The following is a 19,150-nucleotide window of genomic DNA, read 5'->3' on the forward strand; positions in this document are numbered from 1 at the left end:
AGTGTCCAGTTGGGGAAAATCAGCAGATTTGCAATGAAATTGGCGGACTGACAGGGATGACAGTGGGTAATGTCGAAGATAGACTTTGGCGGTCAGAGACATGCCGAAGAATGATGGCCATGACATTGGCTAATGGATCGACCTGGACACCTCACCCCCGTGCCATGAATTGCACCGTAATTCAAAATCATTTGGCCAGAGCACTCACATTAACCACTGTCATTTACACTTGAAACTAGTTTTCAGCAATGTACGCATCCTCCTCCTCTGTAGTTCATTAGCCCGAGTTTCTCGGCCCAGTTCAAAATCTTCCCGCATCCTAGGCTTGCTCAGAAGTGCCGTGACGTCCTCCAGAAGCAGGAAAAGCTCTCTACAAGAAGGAGCTCTACAGGAAGCATAGCGTAACCTCCCCGGAGCAGAGAAACCCGTATCTTCTACGTCGAAATTGGAAATTTCGAAGAGAGGTAGGCTCGAACACGCCATTCCCATGCTTGATATTTCGAAAGGTGGTGAATTAACTTGTTTGGAGTAGGGAAAATTAAAACCAGTCTGCCTGTGGGTCAAGAATGGTGGTTTGCCTGTGTGATACGCGAAATGTCTTTCAATTAGTGCTGCATCACATTCTCCTCCACGGTTCCTGTTAACAAATTCTCCCTATGATAACGATAAACTGCCATAAGGATCACCTGTGCATATAAAAAAAATGTGACTGTTATGTGGTTGGAATAGAAAAATAAGCTCTGCACCCTGTCTGAGAGAGCCTAATTCCCTTTTGTCAATCGAATTTGGGCAGCAGTAGCATTATAACCAGGGATTTGGTGTAAAGGGAAATACAAAAACTTGAGGGAACTGTCTTCCATGTTCTGGGGAGGAAACCCTATCAGAATTCCCCTTCTAAATAGAGATCAAGCCAAAAAAAGAGTATTTTCATCATGCCAGGAAGGTTTATCAGAAAGGAACCCTCAGATTCCAAAAAATTGAGGGAAACTCCCGAGGTGGTAGACCTGTTTACCTGTGCCAATTGGATGACCTTCTGTGACAGAATCCAAGGCTATGATGATGAGGTAACCGAAGAATTCCTAATGTTCCTGCAGCCTAAATCCAAAATACTGGCCACTGTAAATTTCATAGGGTTCACCCTAAAACTGACCCCACAACTCATTAGTCGAGTCACTGAGCTGCCATTGGGGATACCATGGAGTAAAGAGGAGAGGTCATTGGGCCAAAAAGCCAAAAAGGAATTCTTCCTACCAGAGGAGCAGTTTTCAGAGGATAAAAATGGGGTCCGGAGAGCTAGCTTACATCCATTTTGGAGTGAGGTCAGCCTTCAGATTATGAAATATATTACCTGTGAGGGGCGATTCAGTATTGTATATGGTTATCACTTCCGCTTGTTAACTGAGCTCAGGTATAAGATGGATTTACCCACAGAACAAAAATTGAGCATCCCATATTTCCTCCTACAATCCTTGATGGAATGTGGCACAAAATTGAAGGAAGGGACACCGGACTAGCTAGCTCATCATGGGCTTATCAAGCTCCTAGTAGAAGATGCCCTCCATACTTATACTGTCCCTCTCTCCTGGGAGATTTTCCGCAATATGTCCAAGGATGATGATATCTAGATTCTGGCCGAAGAACTCACTTCATCCAACAGTGAGGAAAAGGAGCATATTGAGGCAGAGAAGAAAACTAAGGGTAAAGAAGCTAAGGGTAAGAAAACCTAGGATAGACCACCACAGGAAAAGCAAGAAGAGAAGCAAGAAAAAGGCCAAGCTGCTGAGGCCAAAGCTGTGGGTGGAGTAAAAGCACAAACGCGAAGGGAGAAGCAGTTGCAAACCCAGGCAGAGAGGACTGAAAAAGTCCAAGCAAGTGAGGGCACACCCAAGGCAACCACAACACAATTCAAAGAGAAGGCACCCCCAGCCAAGCAAGCCAAATCAGTAAAAACTAGTTCTACAGGAAGCCAACAGACCGTTTCTACAGGAAGCCAGAAAACTGCTTCTACAGGAAGCCAGAAAACGGTCATTATAGGACTTTCTACAGGAAGTCTAGGGAAAGGGTAGCAAAAGGAGAAATCGCCTGAGATTTTAGCTAGGGAGGCAGCAGCTGTGCTGGCCACCCTAAGCACATCTCCCAAGCAGAAGGGGAAGTGAAAGAGGGAGCCTTCATTGTATTTTAAGGCAAGAAGGAGCGTGAGGATTAAAACTGGTAGACCCCAGCCACCATCAAAAGAACCAATCACAATTGTAGACACCCCTACCACACAAAAGGAGAGGTCCCCCTCCAAGGCAGCCATCACTTATGAATGGGGAAGCCAAAAGACATCCACCTGGAGGGAGAGAATGAAAATGTTGGACACAAAGGCCTCTCTATAGGATGCTGAGACTATTCTACAGGAAACACTGGCTAGACTGAAGGAGACTGAAGCAATAGAAGGTGAGACAGCTAAATCACCACAGAGGGAAGAAAAGGTAGAGCACATTATGGAACCTAGCCCCCAACCCTGCTTGGGCTCCTACTATAACTTCTTGGAGGCCGGAAAGATCATTCCTCAGAAATTCACAGTGCCACTTTTCCTTGCACTAGAGGAAGAGAGAGTAAGGACCCACACTTGGATGAAAATTGCTAAGTCCAAGGGAGTGGCAGATATAGGTCCTCTGGAGGAACAACTCAAGGAGGCAAGAAGAGAATTGGTTATGGTCTGGCATGTGGAGAGAAGCCAGCGGGTCAAGCTACAGGAAGAAAATGAGCTGCTTAGACGACAGCTACAGTCACAAGGGAAAGGGAAGGTAGACAGGCCTCATATCTTGGGAGAACAACAGCAACAGGAGGAGCCCACATTAGCCAAAGATACCCTTGAGGAACATCAGAGAAAGGGAGGGACACAAACTGAAATTGAGGCACTGAACTGATAGCTACAGGAATAAGAATTGCAGATACACTCTCTGAAACAGCAGGTGCAAGAAAAGGAGGCCCAACTGGCCTGCATGGTCAGCTGGGAAATGGAAGCTCTGCAATGTAGGCAGCCTGCCAAATCCTATGCCCTATACCTCAAGGACCAGTGGTTACAGTTTCAGATCAATACCTTGGCTCAAAGGGGCATCACCCCTTTCCAAAATTATCATCAGTTTGCAGCTCTATGTGGCAGTAGTTCATCTGAGGATAGGGCCAAATTATCAGAGTTCTACTTGCACAACTTCGCCCTTCCAGACATGAACGCATGGGATCCCAAAACAGTGATAGGAGATGTCCAGCTTATGGCCATGGCCTCTTGGATGAACCATGAGGAGAAGAGGGCAGCAGAGGTCTGTAATATCATTGGCAGAGAGCTCAGTGAGCCACTCATGATCAGAGCAGAGCCGGATGACCCCTCAGCAGTGATAAGTGCCCACCAACACTTGGACAATAGTCCTCAGGATCTACCGGAATACATTGAGCAGCAGGCTCAAGCCATTGCCCACTTTGAGGACATGGAGAGACTGTTGGGAGAAAACTGCATGCATGCCTACACAAGGCGGTGGAACACACTGCCTCACAGCTTGAAGATAAGGGAATACCACTCTCCCACCAGGATGAGGGAGGCCTTGGCAAGGGTACCTCAATAAAAAAAGTTGATGCAGAATCTGTAGGCCAATTGGATTGACCTGAAATTCACTCCTCCTTTGCTTTTAGGATTTCTAGAGGGAGTCAAGGTGGAGGAGGAAGGCAGACAGTGGGAGGAAGTGGAAAGGAAAGCAGGATTCCACAACCAGGAAGAGGATATCACCGCAGAGGCCGGGGACGTGAGGGAGGCGGTTAAAGCCATCAAGGATGATGAGCTGGACTAGTTGCTCAGAGGATGAGTAACCAATTTAGCAGGGGGGTGATGATGAGCCCCCAAATTGGGTAACTTATTGGGCTCATTTTGCCTAATTGTCCTTGTTCAATCCTCCATTTTTCATAGATTATGCATGTTTTTTAGTATGTTTGTGTTATTTGAACGAATAAGGGTGGTCACTCTACTTAGGAGGCTAATACGTGGTTATTTAAGGATTTTTGGACAAATTTTGGAGAAAAACTGAGCAATCATGGGTCAGATGATAGCCAAGCTTGAGGGGAGGATTCATAGGGAGGTTGTCTCTTGCATTAAATGGCCTTCCTCGAAATCTCCACCCTCAACTCCGAGCTCCATAGGCCACCAAAATGAGTTTTAAAGGTAGCCAAGTAACTTTGGGAAGAGTGGCTGTTTACTAGCAGTTGGGAGAGCCGAGTCCCTTGAATCTAGGAGGGCTGTTGGCCCCCTCGTATTGTATAAATAGGAAGGCCTCAACCTTCGTAGTTTACTTTTGAAACTATTGGTATTTTTGCACAATAGTGCTGTCATTTTGCTCAGCTTGTTTTCTTGTAGCTACTGCTGTACAACTTTCATATGATGATTATTTTTGAATAATGAGAAGCATCTTTACTTGGAATCAGATCTAAGTTCTTTATAGGAGCCTATAGCTCTTGGGGTTGGGCCCAACCCGAGTGCTAAGGCCTCCTTTATGTATTGTTATTTGTCTTTTATGCATTTGCAAAATCATTTCTGTTGAGTAGATTAGATCTTGCTGATAAACTAGGTCACTGTTGATGATTAGAAAGACTTTTGATGTTCAGATTGAGTTGATAGGTTGTTGACAGGGAAAAGCTTCAAAAAGGGCCATCAAACACCTCTGATTTCACCTCTCCGTCAATGGGATCAGGAGATGGGATCAAGGTGACCTTGCTGCCCACAAAAACACTGATTTTGCTTTACCATGCAATCACTAGTGTTTGATTTTCATTTTTAGAAGTTGGTTACCAATTCAGATTTTTGCTTGTTTAGTTGCATAGGTTAGCATACATGGTTTCATTGCAGGTCAAACTTCTGTTCATTTTCTTTAGTGACAACTAGCACAGATTAGGTCCACGTAACTAGGTCTTCGAATTTACAAGTCTTCGTTGGTTCAGTTGGAGAAACAACTTGCAGAGCACCTGTACCACTCCTTCATCTTCTTATTCTCCATCAACACCATCTGCTCCACCCTCTACTTAGAATCCTTGCCTCACGTTTTCCATTTGCTCCCATAACCCTAATTTTGTGCAACATTGCTTCAGTCTTCCTTGAACAAATCCAGCCATCTACGCCTGCCCTCAACTCCATCCACCAAGTCCTGGACCATCTCCAACCCTCACCCTACCTCCACACTCACTCCTTCACCATTTCCTCTCCATCCACCCACCAAAATCTCATTTCTGAACATCCTGTAGAAAATTACAAACATCCTATAGAAAATCACAAACATCCTGTAGAACCCCTGTAGACTTCCTGTAGAGGCTCACGAATGATTTTTCTTGATAGCCAAACTCGATGAAACTCTATGGAAGGGTGTTAGGGACCCCTTATGCCCTCTTTGAACCTTCTTGACCTCCTCCAAGCATTTCTTCTCGCCAATCCACCTCTGCACGACAAAAAACAGTCAAATCACATGCATAATAACTCTGGCAACTTATTCAAAAATACAAAAAGATGTTTTTTTTCAAATGTTACTGTATAAGTAGCGTAGATACATGCATTTACCTTTCTATAAATCCATTGCATCTCTTTCAGTAGCTTGCATCCTGTTCCTTGCATCATTAGGGCTAGCTGGTAAAATTAGGTTTGCTAGGGTTTACGTTTCCTTTCTGCCTTTTAGTTTCTCTCTGCAAGTAGATCAATCTCCTCAGAGTTAGCTTTCATCCATCAGTTAAAAAGCTTCTTCTAAGAGCTCATAGAAGTTGGCTAAAGCCCCTAGCGGACTTGTGCCAGTTGACCAAGTGACAGCTGTGGCAAGAGCTAGTACTTGTGCATATAACACCATTGCTTCCAAGTGTGTTATGAACTACTGGGTTGATAAAAGTAAAGAAGGGAATCCCAGGAGTTGCAACATTATTGCTGCAATACTAGAGCTCACCAAAGGGCACTACAAAAGGGACTGTAAATCTAAAGCTCTTGATAAAGGAAAGGGATCTGATGATGCTCCTTCTACAGAGGAAAAAACCACCTCAAATGAAGTTTGGGATGTGTACTTGGCTTCTTCAAGTACACATGTAGATCATGAGGCATGGTTGATTGACTCATGTGCATCCTTTCACTTCACTCCCCATAGAGAGTGGTTCTGTGAGTATGAGAAATATGATGGTGGTGATGTCTTCTTAGGGGATGATAGGAAGGCTAGAATCGTTGGTCGTAGAAAAGTAAAGTTGAAGTTGCAAGGTGGAAGGGTTAGAACACTTCTTGGTGTTCTTCATATTCCTGCATTGGCCAGAAATCTGATTTTTGTAAGCAAGTTGGATGATGCAGGTGTAAAAACAGTGTTCGAGAAGGATACATGCAAGATGGTTTTGGGAGCAGTGGTATTGATGTGGGTAGTTCCGATTGGAACTATGTACAAGCTGCAAGGTAGCACTATTGTTGATGGGTGCAACAGCTCTGTGGTTCCTGAAAGTGGAGCAAAAAATCTAGTGGTCTCGGGAGAGAAGACCATGTTGTGGCATAAAAGGCTTGGACATAATGGAGAGAAGGGCCTTCGAATACTTCATGGTAAAGGTATTGTAGAAGGTATGAGTAATATCTATATGGATTTTGATTTCTGTGAAAATTCTGTATATGGGAACCAGAATTAGGTGACTTTCCCCTCTGGTGGTAAGATGGAGAAACAAATATTAGAACTTGTGCACAGTGGTGTGTTTGGACCTATGAAGGTTCCATCACTGGTTAAGTCTGTGTATTATGTATAATTTATAAATGACTTCTCAAGATATACATGGATATATTTCCTTAAGAAAAAATCTAAAGTATTTAACAAGTTTAAAGAGTTTAAGGCTCTGGTGGAAAACCAAACAGAGAAGAAGATAAAGGTGCTGAGGACAGATAACGATGGAGAGATTTGCAGTAAGGAATTTGAAGAATTCTATAAGAAGTGTGGTATAGCATGGTAGAATACTACTCCATACACACCTGAGCAAAATGGAGTTTTAGAAAAATGAACAAGACGTTGATGGAAAGGGCAAGAAGCATGCTCAATGGTGCTGGGTTAGGATAGGAATTCTGGGCAAAGGCAGTGGAGACAGCATGTTACCTGGTCAATAGATCACCTTCATCAGCGTTGGAGGATACGACTCCATAAGAGGTATGGACTGGTAAGAAACCATCTCTTTCACATCTGAGGGTATTTCGATGTGATGCATATGTACATTTTCCAAAGGAGAAAGAAACCAAGTTGGATAGTAAATCTGAAAAGTGCATCTTTATTGGGTATAAGGATGGTTTAAAGGGTTATAGGCTTTAGAACCTAGTAACAAGGAAGGTTGTGTACATCTGAGATGTGGTGTTCAAAGAGGTAAAATATGTTATTAAACATGAAGTCCAACCAAAGGAACCTGAGAAGATAGAGTTTGAGCTTAAGGAGGAAGAATCAAACTCTATAATAGAGGAGGAATCAGAAGATGAAGAGCCACAAACTTCGGGTGCGAGAAGATCAATTCGAGAATGAAGGAAACCAGAAAGGTATACTCAATCTACTTTTTGTTCAAATTTTGCTTTATCTATTACTGACGATGATCCAAGAACTGTGAAGGAAGCAGTAGATTCAGAGGATGGAAAACTATGGAAAGAGGCCATGGTTGATGAAATGGCATCTTTGCACAAAAATGAAGCTTGGGATCTAGTGGAGTTGCCGGCTGGAAGGAAACCCATTGGTAGAAAATGGGTGTTCAAGAAGAAGACAAATGCAAAAGGAAAGGTGGAGAAATACAAAGCTTGGTTGGTACCAAAAGGTTATTCCTAGGTGTCGAGAATTGATATTGGTGATATTTTTTCTCCTATTGCCAAGGTAACTTCTATTATATTACTTTTATTTTTTGCTGCTACTTTTGATTTTGAGGTAGAACAGATGGATGTGAAAACAACATTTCTTCACTGGGATTTGGAAGAGGAAATCTACATGAAGCAACCTGAGGGCTTTGAAATGAAGGGTAAGAAAGAACTAGTATGCAAGTTAAAGAAGTCTCTGTATGGATTAAAAAAGTCACCAAGGATGTGGTATTAGAAATTTGATACATTTATATGGGGACTTGGCTTCACCAGAAGCAAAGAAGATCACTGTGTGTATTTTAAATTAATTGGTGACCGTGTTATTTATCTGGTCCTGTATATGGAAAATATGTTGTTGGTTGGAAATGGCAAAGAAATTATCCAGGATTTGAAGACCCAATTGTCCTCCAAATTCGACATGAAAGATCTTGGTGCTGCAAACTATATTTTGGGCATGGAAATTAAAAGAGACCGAGAAAAGAGGAAGCTCTGGTTAAACCAGAGGAAGTATGTCGAGACAATACTGCAAAGGTTTAATATGCAAGATAGTAAATTGGTGAAGGTTCCTTTTCCTATAGGTGTGAGGTTATCTGCTGAACAGTGTCCCAAGACACAAGAAGAGGAAGAGGACATGTCTCGTGTTCCATATGCAAGTGTAGTCAGTGGCCTGATGTATGCAATCGTCTGTACTAGACCAGATATTGCACATGTAGTGGGAATATTGAGCAGGTTTATGTCAAAACCAGGGAAGGAGCACTGGACAACAGTGAAGCGGGTTTTCAAGTATTTGCATGGCACTAGTGATTATGGTTTGTGCTACCATTCAAGGCCCGAATTGGATAGAGTGTTGGATATTCGTGGCTTTTTTGATGCAGACTGGGCTGGAGATTTGGATCAGAGAAGATCTACAAGTGGGTATGTGTTTAACATATTTGGAGGTGCAGTCAGTTGGATGATTAAGAAACAATCTGTAGTGGCACTATCAACTATAGAGGCAGAACACAGGGCAGCCACTCATGCAAGCAAGGAAGTAGTTTGGTTTCAAAGATTGTGTTCAAGTATGGGGTTAGTACAGGTAGCTATAAGGATAGACCATGATAGCGAAAGCACAATTTTTTTGGTAAAGAACCCTGCATATCATTCAAAGACAAAGCACATTGATGTTCAATATCACTTTGTGAGGGATATGATAGAAGACAAAAGGGTATTGCTGGTAAAGGTGGACACTTTGAAGAATACTGCAGATGCATTGACAAAATCTGTGAGCTCTGAGAAGTTCTCTTGGTGTAGAGAAACAATGGGCATTGCAGGGCTGGATAAATGATTAATCTCTCTTGTGGCCCCCTATGGAAAGAAAACAACAAGTGGGAGAATGTTGGGTTGTGTTATATTCTTTCCACGACTAGCCCATGTAGTTAACCAGGGGTTTAGAAGGGGGCGGAGCCCCCCCTTCATTGTGCCGATTGCATAGTGGGGGGGTTTGAGGGGTGAAGGTAACCCCCCTCTATGGGGTCTAGGGCAGCACCTTGAAAATTTTTGTTTTTGGACCCTATATTAGGTTGGGCGGACCTACCTATGGTTTTGTGCATGATTTTCGCACATGGTTTTGGATGCAATGGTTTTCGGTCCATGGTTTTGGATGCAATGGTTTTTGGTCCATGGTATTGGATGCTTTGGCATGTATAAATACGTATTGTAACATTGAAAGGAAAAACATGAAAAATCGAGCTGGTAGTCCCGGTTTTGGGATCCAGGGGAAATCTCTGTGTATATGTGTTTTATGTGTTATTCTCTCACATTGTTTATTTTCTGTGTTTTAGAAATTGTATGTAGGTAATTTCTATACGGGGTTAAAACCTACATTTTCAAGGGACTGCAAAGTAAGTATTTAAGATCTTTGAATACCTAGATTAAAATGTTATTATGTGAAAAACAGGTTATGCCATTACCTTGATATTCGGAACTATGCAAAGTGGACGATTCTTTATAAATCGTGAAGGATCAGGACTAGAGTATAGTCCTTTGATTGGACCCCCTGTAAGTGACGATGAAGGGCTGGAAAGGAATCCACTGCAGAGTGCTATCCAGTGATAACATAGGGTTTTCTACGGACACATCATCCATCCACTCCACCTCCACCTCTACCTCCACCACATACACCCTTGCCTACACCTCCATCACCACCACCACCACCGCCACCATTCAACATGTCAAACACTATGAGGCTGCTGATTTTCAAAGGCATAAGGAGTGAAGATACAAATAAATTCTAGTTTTTTATGAATTATGTGTGGACGATGCAACAAATTAATGAAAAAATATAAAGAAGGCATAGTTGGTTACCGATCTGCAGGATGGCGCGCTGACTTGGCATATTAAGTATTGTTCTGATAATCCTCTGGCATCGCTAGCAGAGACTAAGGATGCTTTAAACAAAGAGTTTAGTAAGCCTAAGTATGACTCGCAGTTAGTAGTTGGATTTAAGGAAATCATGCTGAGGGTTGATGATATTCCTTGGGAATTAGATCAAAGGTTGAAATGTGTGATTCAAGAATCTAATATGCAGCTCACAGATGGTCAGCATCGCGAGTGGCTTATAGCTTCGCTCCTACCCCACCTAAGGATTGCTCTGTCACAAAAAAATATAGGAACTTAGGTAGAAGCCCTGGAAATGGCACTGAGGTTGCATGCAACACCTATTCAGGATGCGACCTTGGGAGTGCAACAAATTCACTCCTAGTTACAGAGCCTCTGCTTGGAATTGCAGAGCTTGAAGAAAGATAAGGAGACTAAACTAGAGGTGCATGTAGAAGTATGGTTTCTGAAGTGTAAGGGCCAGGGACACGATAAAGACCATCATCCCATGTTTGTAAATTATATCACAGTAGGGGGACCAATTCCCTTGAGGCCAGAAGCTCCAACAGAGCCAAGCGTGGGGGCTACACTATGGTGCACTATTTTCCAAGTGGTTGGACAACATGCGATGGATAACTGCCATTTTCTTCAAAAGTTTGTCCAAACACTGCAATAGTTGTTCTGTATCTTCTGCAAATCAGTGGGCCACGATGAGCGCCACTATTAGAGCTAGGAGCTGATGATGGAAATAATGCCTACATACCGGATGCAAGCGAAAACTCGGCTTCCATATCAGGGTGCTTGGGGGGGCAGAGGTCATCAGGGAAGAGGATGAGGCCGAGGAGGAGGAGGACCTGGTAGGGGTCGCAGTTAGCTCATTTGCTATAACTGTGGAATGATAGGCCACTACATGTGAGAGTGTCAGATTAGATGCACCCATTGTGTCAATACTGGAGCCAGTTTGACCACACTATAGAAGAATGCCCGGTGTTGATAGCCAAGATGCAGGAAAAGAAGTTGCAGCCTCAAAAACCTACATAGAACTTACAAATGATGAGGGTTGAGCCCCGCGAGGAATATCACAACGTGAATATATTGTTGATAAGTGGAATAATGACTGGCGATGATAAGGGTAAACAATCTGAAGAGGACGGATGGGTCTAGAAGGCCCGAGAGAAGGAAGTGGGTTTTGATCTAGCACATACTAAGGAAACATTTATGGAGGCCAAGAAAAGATTTGCTGAGGAATCCACCTTAGGAAGTTAGGACAAGGTGCAAGATACCAACGCGCCTACAGAAGTTGACCCCTCTGTGCTTACTTCATTTCTAGAGACCTGAATGAAACTGTTGCACGATAGAAAAGTTGTGAAAGGCCCACAAGAGTTAATAAAGAAATGAATGAGAAAAGAGAACATCCTTGATGGACATCGCATAGTTAGAAAAATTGGGAAAGATAAGGCAAGAATAGGGTGCGAGATGAGGCTCACTACGTAGATAGGTGATTATGAGATGGACCAGGTCATCTTGGATCTGGGATCTGATGCAAATAAGTTTCCAAAACAAAAATTGGAAAGAATGGGGAGACCTACACTGCAGTGGTCTCCAATTTAGCACAAAATGGCGAAACAGTAGAAGATCATCCCTGTGGGACGATTGTATGGGGTAATAGTTGATATAGAAGGTGCGAGTGCGATGGTTGACTTTGAGGCAATAGAGATCGTTGATGACAGTAATCCATACCTTGCGCTCATGGGAATTGACTGGGCCATTGACATGAATGGGGTCATCAATCTAAAGAAGAGGACAATGTCATTTGAAAATAAATCGATTCAGGTTGTAGTGCCACTAGACCCTGTAGAAGGAGCACGCTACACTGAATTAGTCCGCGACTATGAAGAAAGTGAGGATGAACTGGATCAGATCTACAAAATAATAGCACGAGACCATGACTAGATCAATCTAATGGTAGATGGATGGATTGTATGGGACTGAGAGAGTTCTTGCACCTATGATTCAGATGAAGAGTTGGAACATTGGTAGAATTGTTTGCATGAAGTATCCACATTGCGATGCAACATAATGAGAAAATCTATGTGCTGTGTTTCGTCGGGGGTAAGGAACTTACCTTATTATGATGGTTTAACTAACATAGATAAGTTTTTGGATGCATTTGAGTGTGAAGTCCCTGAGGATCAACGCTTCCAAGCATTAAATTTGGCGCTACGCGCTATTCCTGCACGATGATGGGGTACACACAAGGATATATTTGATGGATGGTGAGATTATAGAAGAATGATGAGGTTATGGTTTGGGCACCCTAACACTAGATTGACTAATAAATATTGCAGGAAGGATGATCCGTGCGATCACCTAGCAAAATGGACTAAAGCTTATGGAACGAAGCTGTAGCCAGAGTGGGTACACTTATTTTTCCATACTTTGGATACAATTACCATGAACTGGGATTTGGAGACGGAACTCCACCATGGCACCGCAAAGTGGGATATATTGAGGGAAGGGTTCTTATTAACCTTCAGTTTTGAAGATGGCTTCGCAAGCATCGATGAAGCCCTATAGGAGATTAAGGTGGTTATATTTAGAATGCTACAAGAACCTATGGAGTGGGTCCAATCAAATTGGAGTACCCAGCTGTGCCATGCATTGGAATGTTATAATGTGACAGCTAAAGAGGAGGATGAAGATTTGAGGAATATTAACATTCCAGAGGCATAAGGGCATTGCGAAGTCGAGGGCCCGTAAATAGATAACCTAGACATCATCACACCATTGAAGACAAAGCAAGTAAACATTGGTACTGAATCAGAACCAAAGTTGGCAAAGATTGGAGATTATTGGGACGACACTACTATGAATAAGGTTGCTGATTTACTCTGCGAATATCGAGATCTTTTCCCTATCAAGTTTTTATATTTGAAGGGCATAGTAGGATATTTGGGCATTATGAAGATTACTCTAAAAGTGGATGCAAAGCCTATTAAATAGAGGTTGAATTGCCTTAATCATAAATACAAGGAAAAAGTTCACCTAGAGTTGGATAAGACGTTGGAAGCAGGCATTATAGAACTGGTTGAAGAATTTGATTGGGTAGGCCCAATGGTGGTTTAGGAGAAGAAGTAGAAGGGAGAGATAATGATTTGCATAGATCTACGGAAGCTTAATGATGCTTGTGTCCATGATCCATTCCCGACTCCATTTACCAATGAAGTCTTAGACAATGTTGGAGGGCAGGAGGCATATCTGTTCACTGACGGGTTTTCGAGATATCATCAGATTAAGATCATGCTTGAGGATAGCATTAAAACAAACTTCATGATGGAGTGGTGTTGTTTTCAATACACTGTGATGTCGTTTGGACTTAAGAATACATCTGTGATATTTTCTCGTATAGTCATCGCATCGTTCAAGGAGTTCATTTATAAGTTCTTGGAAGTGTACTTTGATGACTATACAATGTTTGGATTAGTAAAGCACCATGTAGAAAGTTTTTACCTGATATTTGATATGTGTTGTAGATACCAGATTCCACTGAATTTGAAGAAATGCATCTCCTGCGTTTCCTTCAGAATCTTGCTGGGTCACATGGTGTGTAAGCAAGGGTTGATGGTGGACCCTGTAAAGTTTGCAGTAATTTTGAATTTGGAGGCCCCAAGGAACGTTAAGTAGCTGCGTGTGACACTGGGACATATGGGATATTACAAAAATTTTATCAAAGCATATGCTCAAATTACTATGCCTAAGGAGAAATTGCTAAAGAAGGACACAATGTTCTATTGGGATGAAGAATTTAAACACAACTTAGATGTACCAAAAGAAAAGATGGTCACCACACCGATCTTGGTATTCCCAGATTGGAAGAAGGAATTCCATGTACATGTGGATGCCTCTTATATTGTGTTGGGTGTAGTGTTAACACAAGCCAATGAAGGAGAAATGGACCATCCTATAGCCTTCACGAGTAGGAAACTATTGAAGGCTAAGAATAATTACTCAACTACTGAGTGCGAAGGATTGGCCATGGTGTGCGCACTACAGAAGTTCAGGCACTATCGGTTAGGAGGGAATTTCAAGATGTACACAAATCATTATGCCATGAAATACCTGGTCAATAAGCCTGTGTTGGGGGGGAATATCTACAGATGGTTGCTACTATTCCAGGAGTATGACTTTGAAGTAATTGTGAATCCTGGGAGGTTAAATGCAGGACCTGACCATCTTTCGTGGATCGAAATAAGAGAAGAGCCTAATAATCTGGAGGAAGGGTTGCCAAATGCACATCTCTTCATGGTGTGTGTAGCGGATAATGATTTTGTAGATATTATCCACTTTTTGACTACGAGGATGGAACCGGAAGGGTATTCAAGTTAGAAAAAGAAGGAACTCGTAATGCACACAGTTGATTTTTCAGTTATTATGGGACATTTGTATAATATGGGTGATGATGAAATACTGCAAAGATATGTGCCAGATTTTGAAAGAGCTAGCATTCTCGCTGAAGCTCATGGAGTGGATGCGAGAGGACATTATGCAGGAAAGGTGACTGCACATAAGATTTTGCGCGTAGGTCTATGGTCGCCAACGCTGCACAAAGATTCCAAGGCGTATTATAAGGCATGAAATGCATGTTAGAGAATGGGTAGACCATCGCGAAGGGATGAGTTTCCATTACAACCCCAAGTATCTTTGTAGCCATTTGAAAAAAGGGTGATTGATTTTGTTGGGCCAATTTAGCCCCCAGGGAAAAAACAAGTGCACGTTATATCATCACCTCGAAGGAGTATCTAACCATATGGGCGAAAACACAACTGGTTAAGGATTGTACAGGGCTACAACAACGAAGTTTTTGTTTAAGTATGTCTTGACCAGATTTGGCTGCCCAAAAGTGTTGATGAGTGACAAAGGTATGCACTTTCTGAATGAGACAATCAACACATTAACAAAAGAATTCCAGATCTACCATTAGAAGAGTACACCATACCACCCACAAGCCAATGGAACTATTGAATCCTTTAACAAGATTTTGGAGAATGCATTGATGAACATTTGCAATGCACAACAAAATGACTGGGATGTGTGTGTACCTGAAGTAATATGGGCATATAGGACTACTTGCGAGAACCTGATAGGACAAACGCCATTCAGATTGGTCTATGGTATCGAAGCTGTAATGCTAATGGAATATATTGTGCCTAGTCTGCGTATCACAAATCTCACAAGTATGGTAGACCGCGAAGCCTTGGAGGAACGGCTCGCGCAACTAATGGAGCTTGAAGAGGACCGATTCTTGGTAGGTCCATTAGCAAGTACAGAAGGAATGTGAAAAATCATGGCATGATCACCAGATCAAGCTTTGCATGTTCAAGGTAAATGATCTGGTATTCTTATACGATAGTAAGTTCACTAAATTTCCAGGTAGATTTTAGATGAATTGGTTGGGGCCATATATTATCAAAGAAATTATAGATGCAGGTGTAGTTCAGCTCACGAAGTTGAATGGAGAATCTTTTCTGGGAAGAGTGAATGGGAGGCGATTGAATCTGTATACAGTGGACCTTGTGTAATGACTATATGTTGGCAGGACAATATTAGTGCTCCAGGAATATGCAAGGGAGTGTGGGACTATAAACTACACTACCTGGTTTGGAGGAATACACAACAGGTGGGCTGCACGGACAATGAAAAATATGCAATCTAGGGAGATGCGCAGGCAGCTGCACCACAGAGGATGGTGCCATGCAGCAAAACAGAAAAGTGACTGTTGGAGTCACTATTCATGACTTGGCAACTAGGAGACAGATAAGGGGAGTGGTTGGCATCAGTTAAGGAAAAAATCTTTGAAGATCTGCTGCCAAAACAACATCAATTGTCAAAATTTGGGGGGAACGCTTGGATTTGAATTTAAAAGCCCCTATAAATTCTGCATGCCGGCCTAATAGAGAACAATTTGTTCCCTTAGAGTTGTTGTTAAAATTTGATGTCCATCGCTCAAGAGCCAAGTGGTTTAAGAGGAATTATTCGCACACACAGATGTTTATCATGAAGCCCATGAATTGTTTATGGAGAGGATGAATGCCACTAACCCTGCCGAAGCCTTGAGCTTAGAAGTCACTGTATCCGATGTTCCAAGACTTGAAGTAACCAGTGTTGAAGCTACGCCTGTGGTGCCCATGGCGCCGAGGTCACTAAGGATAAAACAATCCATGGTGAAATAAAAACAACCTGCAGCAAAGGAGAAGCAGAAAAATCTAGTACCAGTGCATGAGTCCCCCAAGAAGCATTCTGTAATGCAAAAACAGAAGAAAGATGAGCAACCCGCAAAAGATAAGAAGAAGGTTGTAGACCTGGAGGCGGAAGAAGGCTAGGGAACGAAAGATATTGACACTGAAGGCGTGGAACCTATCAAAAAGCTACCTGGGTATATCCCCTTAAGAAAGGGAAAGGTGAAGACGATAAAGGACCCAAATTCAGAGAATTTTTCCATTTCTATGCCCCTGCTACCTGAGCAGGTTCCCTTTGAAGGTCCGCGGCTTGCGCGGATCCCACTGCTAAAGATGGAGGATTGGGACCTCATAGATCATGCTAGGTTTCCACACTTAGCAACTAATAAGTACATGAAGTGCATCTACTACACGGAGTCGGGGGTTACCACATTAGAGACGGTGGAATGGATCCATGGTGTGGAGAACTCGAGGTTACTTAATCTATTGTGGGTGCCCCATTATCACTGCACCCCTATCAACACAATTTGTGTGCGTCAGCTACTCACTTTGGTGCACGATGGGTGTTTATGGCTAGAAGGGCCTATCCCCATCACTGACATGCTCATTCACAAGATTACACACCTGCCATATGAAGGTCTGAATCCATCCAAGGAGTTTGGCGGAAAGACAGGGGAAATGGATTTGACAGAAAGAATGAAGAAAGAATTCAACCTCGTAAAGAAAGTGTGAGGATATTCCATCCTCTCAATATCAGACCTGGCAGTACAAATTTCCACCCAAAGTTTAGCAGGAAAGGTGATGAGGAAGTGTCGTGTGGATGAAGTTCCAACACCTGTAGTATCCCTGGCTACTTAGTGCGCGAAAGACATACATTTCAACTAATCCAGGCACCTGTTCCAGGAATTTCTCGCGAATTTCCACGAGGACCAGGATGAAACCAAGCCATTTCACTACACTCGGTTGCTGCTTTCTATTGTGTTTGTTGCATGGGAACTGCTGGAGGATAACTAGTTTCCTCCACTTGAAGAAGGATTACCAAAAGAAACACAATTTGCATATCTATGGGCTAAGATGGACCCCGCATAGATCACAGAGATCAAGATCTTTTGGGTCTTGATGGAATCAAGTGTCCACATGGCTATCAACCAACTTCTGAGGTTGTCCCCAACCTTGTACACACAATTGTCAACCTGCGTAGCATTCAAGGCTGAATTCCACAGACTATACATTCAAGCACGGAAGGATCTACAACAGAATTGGCATGACTTGCCATATTTGGTGACGGAGACAGATGTGTAGGAGGTGATCGCGAGATGGCTAGAAGAGTGGTGTGGCCCCTATGATTTAGATGTTGGTATAAGAAAGGTCGTGGGAAGTTAGACATCATAGAAGAGAAAGGAGGAAACTAAACAAGTTGCATGCACACTCGCAGAATAGAAAAAGAAGGAAGCCGCAGAGAAGGCTCGAGTGGAGCAAGAGCATGCTGCCAAGGAGCAGGCATAACAAGAGTAGTGTGAGTCACAAAGAATTGGAAAATCACCTTTGCAAATAGACTGAGGAGGAAGAACTGTTAGAACAAGGCAGTGGAGGAGATGAGGCACAGAGAATCCCATTTATTCTAAAGTGACACGACAAGGGATAGTAGGAAGGTCCAAGGAAGAAGCAGAAATTAGACAAGTGGTAGGGCAATCCCATGGTCTTGATGGAGGGCGATCTCAATGAGATTGGGGATAAAATAAGGGACACTACGACTGAAGTGCTACAACAGTTCAAGCAACAATATATGAAAATGTTGGGGAGCATCAAAAAGGATCTACATGAGCTACATATCTAGACAAACATGATACAGGTGGGCATTGGTCAAGCGAACGCAGAACAAACGAGCTTGGCACCTGGGATGAGTCAAGCAACCGAGTTGGTAAGGATCCTCGACCTTAGAACTATTGCATTACCAAAAGGGTCCCTTCACATGGAGTTATCCGATGCTCGTGTCATCCTAAGCACCATTAAGAACATCGGGCTGAACATAGCAATGCTCCCCAACAAGATCCTCCACGCGCTGCATGCAGGGGTGATAGAGGAATTGAGAGCTCGGGAGAAACATGCTCTCAACCTCATCAGCAAATACATAGTGAACGATGAGCAGATGTTCACTGAGAAGACACAAGACTTAAAAGAAAAGGAGATGCTATAGGCACAAAGTTCCCAACTGGAGTCTGTAGTCGCAGAGGCATGTAGGACAATGCCTGAGCTTCACATCCTTGAAAATGCACAACTATAAGCGAAGATCAAAAAATTAGCTGTTGGTGTGCATGAAGCCAAGGCAGAGGTTGGCCAGGTTCAATTTGAACTCAATATGAAAATCATTGAGGTGTAGTTAAAATTAGAGCCCACGACTCTACCTAAGGTCCTGGAGTAGCGCATAGCTACCATCAGAGAAGGAATGGCCACCCTGGATGCCACAATCGCTGATTGTTCGACATTATTTGAGTAATCAATGGAGTTGGTGACAAAATCTACAGTAAGACCCAAACCTGTAAACACTGAATACATAGGTCAGGGAGTTGCAGAGACAGTATGAAGAAGTCAGGGCAATGACGCACTCCATTGCACCGGTGCAGTCCCTAACAAAATTGCAGGAGGTAAAGCATCTCCTCATGTAGGCAGAGAAGAAGGAGGGCTTGCTTGAGTCCAGGATGCA

Source organism: Pinus tabuliformis, chromosome 6 (assembly GCF_031772625.1).
Source record: "Pinus tabuliformis cultivar Carrire ecotype Pingquan chromosome 6, CPIR1, whole genome shotgun sequence".
NCBI classification, from domain to species: Eukaryota; Viridiplantae; Streptophyta; class Pinopsida; order Pinales; family Pinaceae; genus Pinus; species Pinus tabuliformis.